A 20108-nucleotide genomic window follows, 5' to 3' on the forward strand; every position below is an offset into this window, starting at 1 on the left:
CACCAATAGATCAAGATTTCGACTTTCTGGGTTGGGTTTGCTCAGAAAGTTGAGAGAGTGATCAGAGTTGCAACTGAGGGAGAATGAATACAGAAGCAGAGAGGCAGAGATAGCACCGAAAGGATCAACACAATAGCCAGAGAGAGGGATGCAGAAGCAGCCAAGGGTTCACGCAGAGCCAGTCGGGGCTCACGCAGAGACAGCCAGGAGCTGCGCAGTGCCTCAAAGGGCTAGTGTGGGTGACGCAAAGGGCTAGAGGACTGACGCAGTGCCTCCAGAGGCTGACGCAGGCCAAGCCAGAGTGACGTTGGGCTAACGCTAGACCAGACAGAGGCTGACGTTGGGGTTTCGTGGGGCATATTGGAGCTGTGGAGCTGCTGGAGTGTTTATTTGGGGTTTCAGCCCGAATATCTGCTTCCGAGTGGAGAGGTACTACTGCCGGGATTTTTCTCTGTTGGGTGAGTCGGATTTGGCACCCAGATTGTATTCTGAAACTGCTTAATAAATCAAACCCTCAAATAGTTGCACCAATTTTCCCGCATTGGGTTTTTGAGGGGACATTAGTCCAAAAACAACGGTGTCACTTGTGTGCTGGTTTCTGTTTCCTTCAGTTGATGATCTGTAATGTGTTGAGCATGTACTTGTATTTATTTCCATTATTTACATGGTAAATAACTTGTTAATTAGCAGAACAAGTAGGTAGGAATAAATCAGTAAAGTACATGACGGGTTTCTAACGGATAGACTTAGAAATTCCAACAAGACTTGCCACTCATCTGAGACAGAATTGAGGGCCAATCTAACCAACTCGGACCCTTGAGCTGTAGACTCCATATCCACTAACTCGTCCCGGGTCTCCTGAAGCTTCGTGAGGAACGAATCTATGTGCTCCCCCTTCTGCATCTGTGCAGATCACAGTTTCTGCTCTAAGTACATCTTCCGCTGCTTGGAAGATCCTTGATATAGCGTTGCCAAGGCATCCCACATCTCCTTAGCAGTCCCTCTGCTAGCGATGTGACAGACTACATGATCCTTTACTCCATCCAGGATCATCCTCTTGGCCTTCGCTATTTGTGCTCGGTACTTCTTCAGCGGATCTTGATCTGCAGGCACAACCACCATGTTTTCGACATAGGTCTTAAGAGAATGCTCATCTAGAAGGAATGACATTCTTACCTTCCAGATGACGTAGTTGGATGGCCCATCCAACTTGTCCTGATCTCTCAACCCACTAGTTGCCATCTCTGCCACGAAAAATGTCGAATGGATCCTCTTTGCTTCCTATTACAACTGCTCATCCAATAAGAAAATGGCCTTCTTGGCGGGAAGTCTACTGAAGAGCAATTCCCTCACTGTGCTTCTCCTCTCCCTTCTGACGTCTTTTTGCCCAGCAAAATGGCCTGTAGAAAAACTACGTCCCACCAGCTCTGCCTCACCCTGAGGCTCAGCGTTGCTCCCTCTGCCATGGCAAGATTTTGATCTAGAAGACCTTCCTCTCTGTTGACTCACTCAAAGAGAGACTGCCTCGAAAATTCTGCCCTCCCAGTTTCGACAGTACAAACCCTCTAGGGATTCGAATTGTTGCCTCCTACAACTATTTCGATCTCCTTTTCTGCTCAACATTGGGTTCTCTAGAACTGTTCTTCTTGGTTCACCTGCACAACTCTAATATCATGTGAAAATTCGAGAATCCCACCCGAATCTACTACTGCAGCAATTGATTAAACTTCTCCTATGCAAAAGCTCTCAGGGTTTTATATTATTAAGCAGTAGTTTCTGAATACAACTCTGGATGCCCTTCCGACATCCAGTTACAGAGAAAATAAACTAGCAGAAAAACTTAGTGAGATTACCTCACTCTACCCAGCAAGTCCCGGTTGTTCCGGCAGCTGAACCAACTGTTCGTGGTTATCTCTGCGCTAGCCCTGCGTAGGCCCTGCGTCAGCGTCAAAAGGCCTTGAGTCAGTTCAACTGGGAAACGTTTACCCTCTAGAGCAGTTTCCAACCCTCCCGACTCAAAAATGTCAGCTCCCTCAGCAAACTCGAACTTCTGCTGGAAGACTGTGCTACTTCTGCGTGAGCCCTCCTAGCTCATCGTCAAGCTCTACGTGGGACCTTTTGGCCCAGCGTCAACCCCTCCTGGGTCTACAATGCCTCCTCCTGCTGTCTCTACCTCTCTGTTGTGTATCCTGTGTCCTGGAGAAGATACTCCAACCCAACTATCCCTACCCCTCACTGCAATAGCCCATTTTCAAAATTCTCACAGCAGCTTCTTTGCTTAAATAATCTCCTCGTTGACATTCAACGGCCTAGATTCGAAGCTAATCAATGGTTGAGATCATTTCTGCTTGATCCTCATCCTCTTCTAGAAGTTACACCCATAGTTAGATTAATACCCATTAATTATTTTATTTTCCTAAGTTTAGACTTAGGGTCCCATTAAAAATAATTAATTATTTTAATAAAACTGCCTTCGAGTTGAATTTCCCAAAACGCTTTCTTGGTTCTTTGGAATACATGTGCCCAAGCCTCCCAACAAAATTTGAGACTTAGAGCACATCCGATGCCACCAGAAATCATCACACGATTGCTCCCTCCTCCCATCTATACACTCAAAATGTTGATCCCCATCATGTTGGTCCCTTTGACCATGACACTTGGACATGAAGTCTTCCCCCTCTACACCATCATTATTATTCACTAACACCTATCAATTAAAGGATGGACTGAGGAAATGTTACTTCCCCTTAGGGGCTTGGAACAACTAATAGGGTTGTCCTTTAGCCACTCCTACCTAGGGAGGAAGCACCATTATGGGTCTAAGCCCTTGATTTTGGAAGGGAATCCCAATCTAAAGTATTAAATAGCCCTTTACATTCAAGCTTGGTTCAATTTGATGTAATAATGATTATTGTCCCTGATGATTGGTTGCTTTCACTAGACTTTATGTTGTGAATGTCAGGTAGTTCAGCATCCCATGACCTAGGCACCTTACCCACAGGTACCCAGGCCATTAGAGAAATATATTGGCACCCACAAGTAAAGCGTTGAGAGCATTGGGTCTCTAAGTAGATGTAGCACATCACCTATGATCCTAGACACCTCTTGCACCTTGGAGGTTCTGGCACTTTGCACTACATTTGATGATTTTTCAGGATGATGCACCTAGACCCAACAAGGCCACAAGTCGGCATTAGCACAATATGAGGGATGGCAACTGATTCATGACCTAGATGAGGATGGTCTCACTTTCAAAGACTTGGGAGGGGTAGTAGAACATGGAAATCCCTCAACGTCGAAGCAGAGATGGACACTTTTTCATAGTTGGAGACCCAAGATACCACTTTGTGGTGCCCCAAACAAATTTTGGGGACCTCAAAGAGCGACTGATGAAAATCTAAGGGCCAATACTCATATGATGATTTTTAGATGTTACTACATCACACTTGGCACCTTGTGTCATCAATGCTTGGCATTTGGGGCTCACCTTTATGGATGGCATCAGCCCAAGAGGCATCACAGCTCACATGTGTGGGCTTTTATTCGAGCCACATAAATTTTGACCTTGATAGCCAAAATTAATCGACCATTTTAAATTTTATTCTTGTAGCAAGTAACCTAGTTGTCAATATCGTGTCCTCTAGCCATCTTGCGCATCATGCTACCCCTAGCATCTCCCTGAGGGCATCAATGAGAATTGCATGCTTGAGATAGCTCTTCAACGAAAATTTTTGAGCTTAATCATTGATTATTCCATATACAAGTTGCAAGAGAAGAGATGATGGTGCAAATCAGATTCCTCAGTTCCCTCTTCATCCATGACTCCCTTTTATAAAGCATGGTCATCTTATCTTCCCACCTTCCACCCTTATGATTCAATATTTGAATGTTATATGGATCATTGTGATTCTTCCTTATTTTATTTCGTGATCAATCACAGGGATAAGGGGTGTAATATTAATCTAATGATATACTATAATTAGATCATGGATTATGACATGACTATAATTAGATCATGGATTGTATGCTAGCATAGTGTAGTTTAGTTGCATTGCATATTGTGTGGGCATTCTAACATCATTCATATCATGGTTCATGCTAGAATTGATTGCATTTAGAACAGATTTTATTTTCGGTACAAATTTATACCTTCATATATAACATGGGTGATACCCTACGCCCAATGCACATGCTCCCAAACAATTTGATTGCAATGTCCAAGTTATAAGTCTACGAGCCCAAGGATCGTTGGAGTTCTCATGAACTCGTTCAAGCATGTGGATCATGCGCTTTAAAGTGAGCTCATGTCCTCTAGTTGGAGCCAAATGTTACCCACCAAAATGGGTAACCCTATAGGAGAAAACGTTTTTCCCATCTTTGACATCTCGTCGACCAATCATGCAACCCCTAACAGCCACCACTAGCTAATGATGTGCCATTATATCTCTCCCACCTGCCTCAACCATACGCTTCTCACTCATCCGGCAAAAGTACATAGACGACTTTGTGAAAAATCTACGATTGCAATAAATTGGAAACTATTCTTCTAATTGATGCAGTTTATTTGTCTTATATTATTTAATTAACGGCAAATAACAAATAGCTCACTACTGCAATCTTCACAATTTAAAATAAACGTTGTGGAAAATAAATCAAGAACTGAGAAATAATGCACACACATAAAATGACACCAATGAGTTGGACTAATGTCCCTAGAAAAACCCCGAAGGGAAAACCAGTGCAGTAGATGAGGATTTATATTTTATTATCTTCAGCAAATTAGAGAGTACATAGATCTACTTGCCAAACACTGACAAAGCTCCAGAAAATTATCTCCACCACTCCAACTGGGAGATCAAACTGAAAACCCTTTATTTCCTTTGCAAAATCAAATTTAGCATCCTCCAGTCAATGCGCACAAAAAATGTTGTTGCGGGAAATACGCACTAGCTAGAAACTGAGGTTTTGGTGATCCTGCAATCTTTTGGTGATCCTACACTCGCACTAGGCAACTCACTCTATCCTCTGGATCTGATCTCGACAACTAGAAAAGTGATCTGCTACCTAGATCTGCGCACTAGTCAAACTCGCACAGCCTTCCTACTAGAGAACTCATCCTCTGCAAATTTCAGTGGAAACCTTGCCTGGAAACCCTCTCTACAAGTTCTGTCGATCCTCTCACTGATGCTCTATTGACTCGAACTCTTCCCTCGCTAAATGTTGCACACTAGGAAATTTGTGCGGCCTTTTTGTCTTACTTCTTCGATGTTTCTTGTCCAAGCCCCATCAACCTGCTTCTATCATCTCTCGTTGGAGCACCAATGCTCAAGATCTAATCATGATCAATGGCTAAGATCATCTTAGACTTGATCCATGTCACTTCCTGGAAGTCTCTAGAGCATAAGTTGATTTCATTAATTAATTCACTTTAATTAATCAATTTTCCTAAGTTAGACTTAGGAGAGTTTAATTATCCAGCCAATTAATTTAATTAAGGTGTTTCGGAGCCATATCTCACGAAACTATTTCTGGGTATTAAGGGTCTCATGTTCCTTAGTCTCTCTGACACTTTAGAGACTAGAACACCTATCTGATGCTACCACCATCATCATAAACTAGCAGCGTTCCGATCCAAAGGTACTTTCTTCATTTTGCAATCAGGTGCTTATGTTTCTTTATATTTGGGCATTTGATATGGATTATGGGGTGAACTCAAAGGAGGGGTTTTGACCATGATCTTGTTCCCTCACCTAAAATGGAGGGTTAATCTTTGATCCTAGTCCAGTGGGCCCTCCCATAATGGTCGAATGGGTATAGGCATGGCACTACTTGGGAAGCCCTGATTGAGATATCGTAGTTTCATCTATCCCTAGTCCATACTTACCACTTTCCATCATACATTACAAGCCCTTATCACATATCCATTCTTCGGATCCAACTGACCATTGGTTTATTAGGATTTCGCACCCATACATTCTCATACCTGGGTAGGGATCAGAAGTTTTCCTTAGGAGGTTGATGCAGTGAAAAGAAAAAGAAAAGAGCATATCATGGGCACACAAAAAAATAAAAAGAACATCAAAATGCAAAAGATGGTCGGGACGTACAAATTAGCACGTGGGCAAAAGCCTAGCATGAGCTCTACCTCACTCATTATGGCCATCACCCGATTCTTGAGCACATGTTACTCCATTACATCATGAAAAGGAACTCTCCCATGTCCCAAATCCGATGATCAATGAAATGACTCATCCTTAAGGGGTAATACAACTACTATACATCATTAAAAGCAAGCTCTAACCATTTGATCTATGAGTAGTAATACAAAGAAAAATGATTCAAAAGTAAAAAGTGCATAAGAGGTATGGAAAAACAAAGGTTGATTTGGTAACTTGGCATGCATCCACGATTTCTCCCTCCTCACATCTATACACTTAGGATGTGGATCCCTATCATGCTGATCCCTTTTGTTGAGAAATGTAACTAGTATCGGTCTTCATAATTGTTGTCTAGCTCATGACATAATGCAACTTTTATGTATTTGTCAAAAAGAAAGAAAGAAAAAAATTATTGTAAAGATCATAAGGAAATTAGTTTTATAAGTATGGATTTCATCCTCAATTTATTTTTTTTCTAGGTTTAAGCACACATTGTGTGCTTCTAGGGTTTGTGTCATGAGTCATAGTCCTTGTCATCTTGTATTAGACCCTTCTTGGGCTTATTGTATCAATGAAGAAAATTATTTTTGTATCAAAAATGTATTTTGTGCCTCCTCCACCAAGTCAGCCTCATTTAAGGGATTCGACTAGCTTGAAGAGACTATAAATAAGTTGCACATTCGACCTATTGTGGCATCCATCCAAGTGAAGTTCGATCTGCAATCAAAAGGAAGTGCGAAGGCCTAAAGGAGTGAGAAAGACTTGAAGAAGAAAGGGGAAACCCTAGCAATGAAAGGAGCAACCCTCGCAAAGGAAAGGAGCTCATTTTCTCTTGTTTCTGGCTCACACGTGTGGGATTTTGGGTTGCAGGAAGGGGTTGAAATCGCATGTCTGCGATAGAGGTTGAAATCTTGATGCAGGAGGCTGAAATTTGTGATTGATGTTGTATTGAAGAAGTTTGACACTTGTTGACTAGAAGTTGATCTATGTCATCTTGGAAGGACTGTCTTGGGAGGTTGACTTCGTCGATTGGAGAAGGTCTCATTGTTGGTCAAAGGGTCTTAGTTGTCTCATTTAATTTGGTTCTAAAGGAAGAGGAGAATTTTTTGGGTTTTCCCCTAAAAGAGGGGTTTTTCCCCTACATCCTGTGTCCTTGTTGTTTTGATCTTCATGCATTTATGTTTTGATAGTTGCTTGATGATAAGAAGTTAAAAGAAGACACAAAAGAAGATAATAACATTACAAAGAAATCACAAGTAATTATCAAGATAAGAAAATCTTTTTGCCTTTCTGAGTTTATAACACCTTTAACCATGGCACTTGGCCATGAAGTTTTCTCTCCTCCGCACCATCGTTATTATTCACTAAAACATATCAATTGAAGGGTGGATGAAGGAAATGTTACTTCCCCTTGGGGTCTGGAAACACCTAATAGGGTTGTCCTTTAGCCACTCCTACTTAGGGAGGAAACGCCATTGCAAGCTTAAGGACCTAATTTTCGAAGGAAAACCCTACCTAAAGTATTAAATAGCCCTTTACATTCAAGTTTGGTTCACTTAGATGGAATACTGATTATTGTCTCAAACGACTAGTTGCTTTCACTAGACTTTATGTTGTGATTGTCAGGGGGTTCAATAGCCTTTCACCGCCCAATCTAGCAAGGGTCCTAGGAGGGGTTCAAAAGGGACTACTACTAGACCAAGTGAAAACAATGGTCTAGTACCCACTATCACCTCAGTCAATGTCCCCTGCTCTTTATGGACTTTCACCGATGGGAGGAGTCCCGGTATGAAGGAAATCACAAGGAAGGATAAGTCAATGATAGGATATGCAGTGATTCCCAAGGCCCATTCATAAGAGAGGCTCAAATAAGGGCTTGCTTGCTTTAGAAGCAAGGTAAAGGACTCTCCACGAAATGCTAATTTGGGAAAGTCGAGACCTAACTAAAGATTGATCAATATGATGGCTATGCCTAGATCAAGGCTTCCCAAGGGGAGGAGAATGATCTCTATTGTAGCTTTGTAAGATATTTTGTCATATAAAGAATGGGACCGCAAAGAGACCAAGAATACCCAACAAGGCCTAGGGTTTAGGGTATGATCTTCAATCGAATATCAAGGTCAAGCAGGGGTGAAGGAGGGATCAATAATAGATAAACTTCCTTTTAGTTTTCAAGCACAATGGATCCCTTAGAATGTCACTAACCCAAAAATACCTAAAACCAAATGACGTTGGAGCTAGGGCTTGGTGTTTCTCGCAAATTGACTGTGCGATTGGCCTCAATTTTGGAGGGCATGTAGGAGACACCCCAGCGTAGTTCCTCACCAACTCGTTGAGCAAGATGATGGCTCAAATAGAATTCAATGGATGCCCTAGCTAGGTCATCTATAGTTAGGGCAGCAAAATTTAAGGAGAAAGATTTAGGGTGATCACCAAGGATCAAGACCAGTGCCTAGCTGATTGTGGAGAGTGGAGTCAAACTGAATTTGATTTTGAGATTTTCTCTTTACTAAGGAGTCCTATTGCAACTTTGCTAGCCCTAGAGAGGCAGCTACAAGGTCACAACAAGGAATTTATACTTCACTTTGCAAAATTTATGGAGTTTCAAGGTGAAAGGTATCAACCCACCCCTAGGAATAATTTGATCTTCTTGCCAAGATGAGTAACATATGCAACGAGCCAAGATTACAAGTGTTCATGAATTTCGCATCAATAATTAGGGCACAAACATAATCAAAGCATAGCGTTCCATACATTAGACATAAAACATGAAAAAAATTGCATAAGAGAGCACTTACATGACAAAAATATTATATCCATCCATTAGATTTGCAACAATGAAGCTCCAAGATAAGATAGCAATTATCCAAACATCAAAATGCATCAATAAACCTCCAATTCATCCATCAATAGCAAGTCTGAGTTCTTTTCTCCAAAGAGATACAAATCCAAGTGATGATGAATGAGAGAGAATGCCTCTCTTATATTTATACAATCCTCTAAGGGGTTTGAATAGCCTGCTGCCTAACGATGCCCCTATAATAAAATAATGTGCAAATAACAATACTTTTGGTAACAAGCCCACCAAATAGCTCCATAACATGAATAATTAGCTTCTCAAGAGCGCCGAAATGGTAGAAAAGTAGCTAGAAGTGTTGTTGGAAAGCCAAATGAAGTCCCTCATGTGCCATAATGAATAAGAGCGCTCTAATAACAGTGATGAAGGGGGTGGCCCCTTTATCTCCAAGCAAATGACCTGTGGTGCTCCCAAGTGGATGTGGGGGCACTAAGAACATCCTCATGGGTCTCTAACTGAATCGAACAAGCATGTGCTCCATCTGTAGGTTAGAACAATGTTGCAAGCCCTCCCCTATCTCCCTAGGTGAGACAAAACCTCATCTGGGCCCTAGATCAACTACCAAGTGTGTGGTGCAAGTGTGTAGTTGGCTAGGCAAGGTGGTCCAGGTCCACCATCATTATTGAACAAGTGGGACACAAGCAAGCAGTAAGCGGTGTTGAGGATCCCATGGTGTGGCTATCTGCTCTTTGTTGTAGTGGAGGCCCATGGCTCTCAACGCTCACCCTATAAATGCAATTAAAACCCTCTAGAGGGCTTGGATCCCTTATAGGGAGACCAAGCCCCAAGATGAAGACCCATATGCAATCTTGTATAAAATCCAATGTGTCTCCTCGCCTTCCAGTACAACAATTCATTAGTGCAATTGAGCAAATGAGCTTACAAATCATGGAACCAAGTGGGCACTTCATAGTTGTATGCCCTTCCATAATGCTCTTTAGAATGTTCAGGGGCAAGCTTAAGGAGGTTAGGCAAAGACCCTATTAGGTGGTTTCAACCTCTAAGGGAGTGATAGGTCCATGGTACATCTGTCAGATAGCATGCATCATGTGAAATAGTGATGGAACAGAGTGGGGCAACAGGGAAGGCTCCAAGCCACGTGTCATGGTACAAGGGCAGCACTAATGAGGGAATCCCACACTTGGGTGTGTAGATGTAGGAGGGGGCAATCGTGGTACATGAGTTACCCTGGCCTTTGTTTTTCCACCCCTATTCATATGCCTTTTGGACTTTATTGATTTTTCTTTTATAACTGCTTGGGGCTCCAAAGGAATCAAAGCATGATGTGAGTAATATAGTAGTGAATTACCCCTTAAGGTTGGTCAATTCATCACCCACCAGACGTTGGGCCAATCATGGGTTCCTTAACAATGCAGGGGGCTCATATAAGGGCCTTAGGAACCAAGGTGATGGCCGTGACAATGGGTAGAGCTCATGTTTGGTTTTTCCCACATGCTAAATTTTTATGTTCCAGACATCTTTTGCGTTTTATGGTACATTTCCTGTTGTAAGTGGCCAAATCATGCTTTTAACTTTTCTTTTTCGCTGCATCAACCTCTAGGGCAACGTTCCAGGCCCAACCCAAAGTGTGGACAAGGGGAGGTGGAGGCTAACTCCTTGTGGACCCAATGTACAAATATGGACCCAGATGGGAAATATGTGAGAAGGGGTTATAATGAGCGGAGGGGAATGATGTATGTGGTGTCGAGAAGCAGGACCACGCAACCAAAATTAGGGTTTTCTATGTAGTGCCACTCCTAAAGCTAGTAGCCAATAGAGGAGATCCCATGAGACAAGGATACAAGGTTAACCCCCAAGTTGGACAAGGGGACAAGATTACAGACCAAGCCCATTCTTTCCGCCGAATCCCCCCACTAATCCATGCCCAAAAGTGTCCATGACAAGTAAGCAAAAATACCCAACTACATAATGAAACCCATACCTTCAGGGTGGGAAGGCCCACCTTCAAACATACAATCATAACAGATGGGTGATGGCACATAATGGCAAGCTCAAGTGACACAGATGGTGGCACATTCACGCTATCTAATGGCTGCAAGGGGTCGTTGGTTGTTGGCTGAAGACAATTTAGGAGAAAAAAATTCTCCTATGGGTGTCACTCACAGGTGGTGGGTAACACAGCCCATGACCTGGGCAACTTACCCACAAGTACCCAGGCCATTAGAAAAGTATATTTGCACCCACAATTGAAGCATTGAGAGCCTCGGGTCTCCGAGTAGCAGTAGCACACCACATATTACCCTAGACACCTCTTGCACCCAAGACGTTCTACAACTTTGCACTACATTTGATGATTCTTCAAGATGATACAATTGGACCCAACATGCCCCCAGGCCAACCTTAGAACCATATGAGAGGTGGTAGAGATTCAAGGCCCAGATGAGGATGCTCTCACCTTCGGAGACTTAGGGGGCTAGTAGCACCTGGAAATCCTTTAAAGTTGGGCAGAGATGTACACTTTTCATAGTTGGAGACCCAGGAGACCACTTTCTGGTGCCCCAACTAGATTTTGGGGACCACTGAGAGCCAATAATGGAAATCTAAGGGCCAACCCCCGATGATGATTTTTAGATGCTACTACAACACACTTGGCACCTTTTGGCATCAATGCTTGGCATTTGAGGCTCACTTTATGGATGGCGTCTGCCCTAGAGGCCTCATAGTTCACATGTGTGGGCTTTTATTAGCACTTATGCTGAGAGCTAGTGGGTTGGCTTGTAACTCAAGGGTTTCATTGTGATTTTACTTGTTAGTAATGGATTTTAAGCTAAATTAGAACTCATCCTCCTCATATAAATAGAGGAGAGGACCATTTCATTTCATCATCATCTCTTGGACTATGTTCGCCCTCCTTGGAGAGATTTTGGCCTTCTTGTTTCTTGGTGAAGATATTATCTATGGAGTATTCTTGCTCATTGGACCTACTTTCTTGACTTTGGAGAATTCTTGGACCAATAAAAGATTGTTCATGCATATTGTCTTGTAAGTGAGAATTATTTATTGATATTTCTGATTTTAGGCCTAATGTATGGAATAAATTGATGATCTAGGGTTTTTCTATTGTGCCCTAATTTGTTGAAAATCAATTGCATAGAATCTAGGTCTCATTATTGTATGCATTACTCATGTATGATATGTGAATGGAAATCCCCTTGGTGAATCCTAATTATAGCTCTAAAAGTGACCTTGATCCCTCACAAAGGCAATAGTTAGGGTTTGTGCTAGGGCATCAAACATCCTTACTCCTTTGCAAGTTATAGCTTATCTTAAGAATCCATAGACTCCATCCACCCAAGGACTAGGCACTGGCCTTGTCTAGTTGGTGATCAAGTCATCTTTTACCCACGAATTAAATTTCTCTTTCTAATTCGGCCCTCTTAAGGCCAAGCAGCCCAATTAGGGCTTCATGTGAATTAGCTAGGAAGGGAAATTTTTGGTCTTGAAAAGTTGGTTGCCTCAAAATCGTTCCTCTTAGTGGCCATTCTTTCCATTTTCATCCATAATTTCTCTTACCCTAGTTATTTGCCCTAGTATAAAACCATAGTTTGGTTAAATCTTCAACTTGAGGGCTTTTTGAAGGTTCCATGTGCCTTTGCCTTGTTGATACTCATTATTGAAAACCTTTTCTTAACACATTAACCTTGGGACGTTCAGTTTTCCACTCCATTACTCAAACCCTAGTGTGCCATATTCTTTGCTTGTCTAAGGGAAGCATGTTGCCTCTTTCCCATCGCTTGAACCTTGTCCTTAAGTTGTGTCCTTCCCTAGAATCTTTTAAGTCACCTTATACCTTTAAGCATAGAGCATCTCTTAGGTGACCTACATACCGAAACTACTACCATTGGTGAAAATCCACAAAGAGCAAGGGGTAGTAACTATGGTGGCAATGGGCTACTACATTATTGTTGTCACTTGCTCTAGTTCTTGCCTTGTAGCGTACCACACTACAAGGCCTACTAGATTTTGCAGCAATAGAGCCATTTACATCCAAGAAATCTACCACATGCTATCTGCAAAACAAAGACGACAATTGTATGCATGAATCCCCTCATTCCATATTGTTTGTATTCGTGTTGGGTGCTACTATAGTGCTAGATTTTTAAATGCTTGTTTGATCTCTACAATAAAAGCCTTTGAAATGCCAAGAACCTTGTACCCTTTCCGCTTGCCCAACCTCAAGTAGAATTTGATTCTCGTTAATGCTTCTCTAATATTCATATCATGGGGAGATTTTTGGAATGCCATGTTCAAGTCACTGATCAAAGTTTTGCTTCACTTCTCTAAACAAAAGCCTCCAATAGCTCCTCGTTGATCTGGATTTCTAGAGCTTATGTCAGCCAAGTCACAGGAGCAAGAATACATTATTGGTGGGCATGGAGGGTTTTAAGGAGTTTGATGGGGACCGACTAGGATTGCTTGCCATTTTTCATCGTCAAGATCAATTCCGCACAATTCAATCTTGGATCCACTACATTTTGATGATTTCTATAAAACAGAGTTATTAAAAGGCATATTTTAATTAATTACGCTTAAGGTGTTGTTTCGTGCTGATTACTTGGAGAAACACCTTAGTCTAATAGCTCATTGGAATCAGGACAAAAAGATCTACAAGACAGAAGGCTGAAAAGGGGCTTTGGGAGGCCAGTGTGATCATGTTAGGCAGTTTAAGGATTTTATGGAGATAAAGGTAACTTTAATTAGTAATAAAAAGTCACTTACTAAATAAAAGGTGAAAAAGTGGTTTTATCTAAGGGGTAAATATTAAATAAAAGGGGACAAAAGTCACTTGGAAAATATGAGGAAAATGCACTAAGTAGGTTATTAATTAAATAATAAAAGTAGATTTCTAGAAGATTGGAGAAGATCCGGCAAAATCTTGTAAAAAGGGAGAGGGTCATTTCTCATTCATTCTAGTTTATGATTATTTCTTGTTGTTTGAATGGGAGTTCAGTGAATTTTCTCTCCAGGGTTTCAGGCGAGACTCTCACAATAGTTTCGATGGACATCATTGCCACCCTAGTTGGCATTGCAGGAAAATCACATAGGTTTTCCATTTGTGCTTCAATTCCAGGCGATTTGAGAGACATTTCTTTAGTGAGATGAATTGGTTATTATTGTCAGAGTTGGAGATTAGATTGTTGCTTAAGATATTTGTCGAAGTTGAAGGTTATTGGTAGGGGTCGAATTGATTGGAGGGATGAATTCATATTCTACAGAGGCGGAAATTATATGTTGGGGAAAAATTTATTTGTTGGGCCGAGTTTATTATTTGGAGCCCAATTTATTTTTTTGGGCCAAGTTTATCTGCCGAAACCCAGTTTATTTGTTGGGGTCGAATTTATCTATTGGGGCCAAGTTTATTTGTTAGGCTAAGTTTTACTCATGGGAGCCCAGTTTATTTGTTAGGGCCAAATTTATTTGTTGGGGCCGAGATTATTAGTTGTAGATCTTTATTTGTTGGGGCTGAGATTAGTTGCTAACTTGCTAGAGATCATTATTTGATGGGGCCGAGATTATTTGGCGGTGATCTTTATTCGATAGAACCGAGATTATTTGCCAAAGATCTTTATTTGTTGGGGAAGAGATTATTGGCCAAAAATCTTTATTTGCTAGGGCTGAGATTATTTGCTAGAGATCTTTATTTGTTGGGGCCAAGATTATTTGCCAGATATCTTATTTGTTGGGGCCACGATTATTTGTCGGAGTGGAGCTGAGCTTATTTGTTGAGGCCGAATTCATCATTATAGCATGGCTGAGTTGCTGACTATAGGAGTGTTGCATTGATTGCATTATTGGTTAGATTTGTATTGCAAGTTTTCAGATTAATATGCTCCATGTAAATCTCTTGATCAAATTAATAAAAGTCTGGTTGTGCCTTAAAATATTTCTGTTGTAAGTCTTTATTTGTTTTGCATACAAAGTGTTACAAGAAAGGCTTGCACACAAATTGTTTGTCAAAATTCCTAAAAGATAAAATTTAATATTTTTGCAAGTTGTGCTAGCATATTTCAGATACGAGATATTACACCTTGCCCCTCTAAGTCTTGACTAAGGCTTTACATAAACCAAGATATATTTGCAGATTATGGGCCATATGACTAGAATCAACTTGTAGAGCTGCTTTGAAATCCTCATCTGCCATACGCAATTCCCCTTTCTCCAGATTTTCTTTAGCACTCCTAGTCTTCTTCAAAATATTCTTAAGCTTAAAATACTTTTTTCTTCAGCTCAATGTTCTCAGGATCTAAATGCAACCCTTTCTGATAGTGCCTAATGGCAACATCATCATCTGCAAGGTAGTAATAGGACTTTCCACATAAAAGTAATGCGTAAAGATTATTTTCGTTGGCTTTAACAATAAATCCAGTTTCTGCAATAGCTCTTGAATCATTTTTTACCGCTATCAATAATATTGCTTTAAGCAGCTTTGCTTAGAGCATTCTGGAGAAAATACAAGAACAGCTTTGCCAATATACTCCCATGCTTTTTAAAAACACCCATTTTCAATAGATTCAGTGCCATATCTTGTGCATTTCTACTCTGTATTACCTGGGACAAGCCTCTCTCTAGCACTAAATTTCCATGTTTTAACTCCAAACGTTTTATAGTCCTTTTCAAACATCAAACCTGCAAAGTCGACGCAGAAGAGAGCCACCATGTAAGCATGCCTGTAGAAACTTTGGATATCCAGAACTTTATCTAGATCTTCATGTGCCACAAAATGGTGCAGAATCTGGATCTTTGCAGCGGCTCACTTGAGTAACCAATAACATCAGTAGGATGTAATTAGCATTCGGATCAGCAAACATGTTACGTGTTTGTTTCGGCAACACTGGTATTAAGCCTTTCATATCTTCTCTCAAACCACCAAGCAGCCTTTCCAAAGCCTTCAATCCTGCACCCTTTAGATCAGTTATAAAACAAAATCAATAGCTTAAATCCAGAAGAGAATTTGATGCATTGCCAATATACTGTGCACTGGAAGATCTCCAATTTCAGGACTTTGGATATGCAAGAAGTTGAGGTAAGGATGAGGACCTCCGTGCATGCCAAGAAAGGGTAGGTAAATAATTGTCAGTTTAAAACAATCAATATATGTTCTGGACTAGTGTTGGTCATTGCACTGTTCAGAGTTGAGGCATGCAATAGTTCCAGGCAGATATTTTGACACTTTACATGAACATAAAATCCGTTTGCATAAATAGTATAATAATATCCAGCCCTATTGAAAAAAGATTATAAGTACCCCTGCAGGAAGGAAGGGTAACAAGTAGTCTAAAAATGTTCTACAAGAGTAAAGGATGAGTCTCATACTCAATGTGGACAATGGCCTAAGAGATCATCTACTTGTACAATGGAGCATGATGCATTGAATTCTCTCAACCGAAGACCAATATGTTAAAGTTAAACTAGGTCACCACGCCTTAACTTTGTAAAAGAACAGTGGGTTTACTGATGGTGTCAAAGAGAAACAGCATCCTAGTGGAAATACATTTGAAGGCAAGGATTTTGTAAAGGATGAGTCCCAAACTCAATATGGACAATGGCCTAAGAGACCATATAGTTGTACGCTGGAGCATGATGCATTGAATTCTCTCAACACAAGACCAATATGTTGAAGTTAATATAGGTCACAACACCTTAACTTTGTAAAAGAACAGTGGGTTTAGTGATGGTGTCAAAGAGAAACAGAAACCTAATAGTGCTAATCATCAGCTAGAAAGACATTTGAAGGCAAGGCTTTTGTGAAGTATTTGTGTGCCCCCAGCACTAAATATGGCCCACTATAATACTTTTACGGTTTCTTTACCTAATGATGTTGATCTCACTTGATTTTGGGGGTATGTTTCAGATGGTTTATCTCAGATGCATTGGATATCCCTCGAGGGATGGCTTGACTCTTCTGCAATACATTGAAGAGGATGTCTAGCCTAGCATAAGAGAACTTGTGACCTTGCAACCATAACATCGCATCTCCAAAGGTGAGTGTTTGCCCTTGGGTAGCCTCCACATGGATGTATGACCTCTTCTACACCTCCAAATGTAGAAACACTAAGCAAAGAAATGAGGTAGTTGGCAAGATTGATGATGTGCCCCAAATGACATAGGATGCCCCAAGGTTGGCTTTATACCTTCTTGATGGGCATTGCCTTATTTTATAACCCAAATAAGGATTGTAGTCCCTTGAGACACTTTAAGAGGGTTGGCACACCTTCTAATGATGACATCATGCTCTGGGGTTGCCACATTACCCATGAAAACCATAGGATGATGATGCATGGCTTCTTGATGTTAATGTCTTGGATGAGTAGTTGTGGCGTGGAGATGCACACATTCACCTCGATGAGATGCCTTGGAGTGAGAAGCACACTTGGACCCTTTTTGTCACCTCGCTTAATGGACATGCTCACTTTATGAGGAAGATATCATGTTGGAGAGCTACTTTCACACACGTGTGGAGAAATGAGAGTCTTTTATTATGTCTTATCATTATGTACAACTACCTCTAGATTGGCTTGCGACCTATTAGGGATTTTACTTGTAAATTAGAACTAATTCGACTTGGTTACCCTCATATAAGTAGAGGGGAGTCAAATTAGTTGGATCATTGTCACACACACTCAATTCTCTATATTCCAAAGAGTGCACACTAGTTTCTCTTCTTTCACTCTGACGCAATGGCTAAATAGGAATGTGAATTGTCTTGGGGAGGATATGTTTTGGCATGGAGAGGCTTTTCTTTGTATTGACAAAGTGATGCTAGCTTGAATGGTGTAATTTTATGCTATTTTCTTCCATTTTGCATAAATTGTTGAGATTAGGGTTTCTTATGTGTCAAATTAAAAATTGCAAGACCTTTTTATGAACTCTTATATCTTGTTAATGCAAAATTTGCCATCAAGTGTTGATTGGACTAGAGAAGTAAAGGTTTTGCTTGCCAGTGTGTTAAGGAGGGACCCTCAACACAACCACTTTAGTAGAATATCAGTATATTTCACTACTTCCTAAAGTTGGACTAGGAAAAATTAAAAATTCCTAATTGAACTTATGATTAATCTTAGCCCTTCATCATAATCTAACCTCAGCCGTTGAAAATGACTTTAGGGTTTGGTTTGAAATTATAAGACGAGATAGATCAAAGTGGAGATCAGTTCAAAGAGCACAAAAAGTGTGTGATTGGCTTAGCAAGGAAGTTAGGGTTTGCAACAGTCAATGATCAGATCAGTGACAGAGAGGCAAAAGGAAGGGGTCAAATAGCCTCAGCCTAGTCTAAAACCAACGTGGTTGTTCATCTACCCATTGTGCGCAAGGGTGGGTCAACTTACACAGTCATACAATGCGCATGCACAAAAGGCAAAACAGCGCAGTCGTACAACAGCATGAGTGCGCAGGGGTTGTATCAATTCAAGAAGTTGTATTTGCTATAAAAGGGAAACATTCCCTTGCTATAAAAAAATTTCAGAGTTTATAAGCTGAGCTAATAGAAAACACATACAAAGTTGTTGGTTTTCCCCAGAGTTGGGGTTTCCTGGGTATATCCTATGTTTTATGTGTTGGATGTGTTTGTCTTCAAATTTACTTATTTTTTGTTGTGCATGCTAAGTTAAGAAACTCAGTATACTCATAATTTAAGTTTCCAGTGCAGCAATTGGTTGTATTTCTAGTTTTTAAACTTAAAAGATTGTGAACCAGTTTTTAGGTTTTAAGGAAATCTAACATTAAGTATCCATCAAAGGGGTTAGATTTTCACCCTTTGACCTTAGTATCCAATAAGGAAGCCTCTAGGGTTTGGAGTTGAAGTGGGATTTCTCCCTCCTCCCTCTCTATCCAAGGTCCTTGCTTGACCTTGACCTATTGACTCCATTGCCCAAACAAACTAAAGGCACTAGCCATTGTGTGTCAATCACCATAAATTTTTCTATATTCTTTGTTTTATGGTAGTTAGGCTTTATGGTTTGGTTAAATCCGCGGTTTATAGCATAATTGCAGCTATATGTTATTTCCCATTGGGTAGGCATTGCATCTATCAATGCTTAAAAAGCAAAATTTATCATTTTATGCATGTTTTACCCCGAATCTTGAGGCTAACATTTAGGTTTACTTATCTGTTTTGTGCATTTCAGCCATTAAAGACACTTTGTTAACCTATCCCTTGTTTACGCCCTTGTATAGCCTCAACTCTTTTTTATTTTACCATTAACAGACTATTTATATTGATGTTATATTGTTTTGCATGGTGTAAATCTGCATACTCTTGAAACCCTAACTTATAACAATGTTTAATAAGTTGATAGTCGCCAGTGGAAAAGTCTACTTGAACATCTACAGACCTTACCTCAGCCACCAAGGATTCACTGGTGCTTTCCTCTATTCCATCAGCTCTCTTTCACCCCAAGCCTTTCTTTATTGAACATCTTTCTTGGGTGTTTTATTTGCAAGTACTTTATAGAGCCGTTTGGCTTAAATCCCTAGGTCATCTAACCTCCAAGTCTTGACAAGGAAATGTCCCTTGTGGGAATAATACTAGACCACAAACAGCGGAGGAGAAGCCACCGAAGTGACAGTGCTGGCTGATCTAATTGTTTCCCTAAGACCCAACATGACTAGTGAGGCAGGCTTTGCACTAGGCTTCTAAATTTTGTGGTAACAAGGCAGAACCACCTTATACCCCTCATTTTAGTTTGTCATTATCTGTTTAGCCTGCAGAAGTAACAAAAAACAACTTTCAAATAGATGTAACAAAAATCAACTTTCAAATAGAAGTAAACTTGGCATACAATGGAGATACAAGACCCTCACTCCAACAAATCAAGGAAAAATACTTTCATCCTTCCAAATGCATAAAATAGTTTCCAGTAGTCTAAAGGGAGTGGAGAGAATATATCCCAAAACAAGTAAAGGATTGGTGCCAGGTGGACATCATGAGGTGCTCTCTCCAATTTTCGGAGCAGTTACAAGACCTGAATGGAATGATTGTGGCAAAACAAGTATCGAACAAAGGAAGAATGGATAAAAGGCCTCAGCTCTGCGGGAGAGAAGCTACAGAATATGCAAGTGATATCTCAACATCC

At 40.7% G+C, this 20108-nt stretch overlaps 1 protein-coding gene and 1 pseudogene across 15 annotated transcripts in view; both read right to left on the reverse strand.

Annotated features, from left to right (window-relative positions):
- LOC149263220 (histone-lysine N-methyltransferase TRX1-like) overlaps positions 1–20108 on the reverse strand; it is a 372050-nt gene that overhangs the window by 301890 nt on the left and 50052 nt on the right. The window lies entirely within an intron of this gene.
- Positions 13120–15694, reverse strand: LOC149263223 (dnaJ protein P58IPK homolog B pseudogene; annotated as a pseudogene).

The sequence above is a fragment of the Pinus tabuliformis genome, chromosome 6, assembly GCF_031772625.1.
Source record: "Pinus tabuliformis cultivar Carrire ecotype Pingquan chromosome 6, CPIR1, whole genome shotgun sequence".
NCBI classification, from domain to species: domain Eukaryota; kingdom Viridiplantae; phylum Streptophyta; class Pinopsida; order Pinales; family Pinaceae; genus Pinus; species Pinus tabuliformis.